The following is a 2,356-nucleotide window of genomic DNA, read 5'->3' as shown; positions in this document are numbered from 1 at the left end:
GACTCCATGGACATGAGTTTGAGTGAACTGCGGGAGTTGGTGATGGACAGGGAGGCCTGGCGTGCTGCAATTCATGGGGTCACAAAGAGTCAGACACAACTGAGTGACTGAACTGAACTGAAAAGGGAACTATATTAAAAATCTTGTAATAACTATAATGGAAAAGAACCAGAAATGTATACATATATATAAAACTAAATCACTTTGCTGCAATTATAGTAAATTGACTATACTTCAATAAAAATATTTTAGAAAACAAACAATATCTAAAAGTAGAGAAACAAAAGACCAATAACTCAATAGAAAATGGGATAAGAGATATGAATGAACAAGTTCATGAAAAAATGTAAAAATCCTTTGAATATATGAAAAGATATTAACATTCACTCAAAGAAAAACATATCAAAACATAAAAAACCATTAAATTAATTAATTAATTAAAGTAATACTATGACACTATTTCTCACATACAGGTTAGGCAAAATTCAACTTTGTTGGCATAATCTATAGGTAAACAGTATAGGGGAGGGACTCCCTGATGGTCCAGTGGTTAAGAATCCGCCTTGAAATGCTGAGGATGAAGGTTCTACCCCTGGTTGGGGAACTAAGATCCCACATGCCATGGAGCAGCTAATCACACCACAACCAGAGAGTCCGTGTGTCCCAAGGAAAGATCCCACAAGAGGCAACAAAGATCCCGCATGCTGCAACTAAGACCCAATGCAGGCAAATAGATAGATAACTATTTAAAAACAAAAAGATTAAGGAAGACAGGTCCTCTCCTGCATGACTATTGGGAAGAGAAAAACAGTCTAAAAGAACCAGAGGAGAAGTTAGCAAGAAATTGCAACAGTACCTAAGCATTTACTCTTTGATTATCAATCACAGTTTTAGGACTTATCCCAAAGGTACACCGATAAAAAAAAAAGAAGAAGAAGAAGAAGAAAATTATGCAGAAGGCTGTTAACTGCACCACTGTTTGAAACCTCAAAAGACCAAAAACTTATCAAATGACCATCATTAGGGACCTGATTGAATTAACTAAAGTATATTCACACAGTAAAGTACTAGCCAACTGTAAGAAGGAATGAAGTATATCTCTATATCCCAGTATGGAGACATCTGTAGAATACATGATTAAGCAAAAAAAAAGCAAAGTGAAGAAAATAATGTACAGTTTACGAGCATTTCTCTAACAAGGAGGAATGTGACCTACATGTATAAATGTAATATATGTGTTTTTCATTCATCTGTACAAGCAATGGCAGAATAATCTGAAAACTAAACAAATAATAAGTTACTTAGATGGGGATGGGAAAAAGAGGAAGGAGGGCACGGGGATAGATGCTGGGAACTAGACTTGTTGGGATATACTTACATTTCACAGATTTGATCTTAAAGCCATATAAATAGTTTAAACAATTATACAGAAAAGTTATGTTTCAAAATACTAGTGAAAATCAAAAGCAAATGAAGCAAACGAGCCTAATTGTATTTTGTGTTGTGAATGAGCCACACAAAAAATCGTTCCAAGAGACCTGACAAAGCGGTCATTTCTTTGTCCATCCCCAGTGGGATGTATTTAATTTCTCCCACTACTCTCCCCGCAGAAAGACCTGCAAAAAATTATTTTCAGGAATCCTATTCTTGGTTGTGTATGTTTGTATAGTTTTGAACTTCATTGAAAAGGCATAAAAACAATGAGAAGTAGCAACAAGCACTCTTAGTGCCAGATTTCAGTCTTCAAATACCATTTACCCCCAAAAAAGTAGTTGATTTACAATCAACTATACTGCAATATAAAATAGAAACTAAATTTTAAAAAAGAGAGATTAGGACTAAGTGGCCTCTATTTGCCTTCCAGCTCTAAAGACCCGCCTTGGGAACGCATTTCCTCTTAAGAGAAATGTCTGGGTTATCAAGTGTACTCAATGTCTATCCCAACAACAACTGGATGGAAGGTGTAATATTCAGCAAGTTTGTCATGTTAAAATGAGATGCATGGATATTATGCTAACAAACACCATTACTCCCCTCCCTACCCTCCACCACTCCCGCTCTGGCAGCATCCTCTCGGTGGAGTTGCTTGCACAGCACGTGGTCCCTTCTCAGGCCAGAATCCACGCCCTCTCCAACTCCAGATATCCTACTGCCCCTACAGCTCTGTGCTCTGGAACCTCTTCTCAGCCAGACTCACCTGCTTTTGAAGGATTTGATGAGCTGTCCGGTTTCTTCCAGAGAGCTGTTTGAGCCCCTGTTTTTGCTTTAACTGCTGCATCTGAGACCTCAGAGCCAGGAAGCAAATTGGGTGTGGTTAGTGAAGACACTTTTTTTTTTTTTTTTAAAGACAGAAATA

The 2,356-nt window shown here is 37.4% G+C and overlaps 1 protein-coding gene across 1 annotated transcript in view; it reads right to left on the bottom strand.

Moving 5' to 3' along the window:
• The window catches only part of LOC104993341 (GTPase IMAP family member 7-like), an 8,620-nt gene extending 6,320 nt beyond the window's left edge, over positions 1 to 2,300 (bottom strand). Inside the window, exon 1 of the mRNA XM_010846571.1 lies at positions 2,198 to 2,300. The gene's annotated coding sequence lies outside the window, so the exon portion shown is untranslated. The remainder of the gene's footprint in view (positions 1 to 2,197) is intronic.
• Positions 2,301 to 2,356: the final 56 nt, after the last annotated feature.

This window comes from Bison bison, unplaced genomic scaffold (assembly GCF_000754665.1).
Source record: "Bison bison bison isolate TAMUID 2011002044 unplaced genomic scaffold, Bison_UMD1.0 scf7180017849125, whole genome shotgun sequence".
In the NCBI taxonomy this organism is placed as follows: domain Eukaryota; kingdom Metazoa; phylum Chordata; class Mammalia; order Artiodactyla; family Bovidae; genus Bison; species Bison bison.
This window is presented reverse-complemented; position numbering and strand designations above follow the sequence as displayed.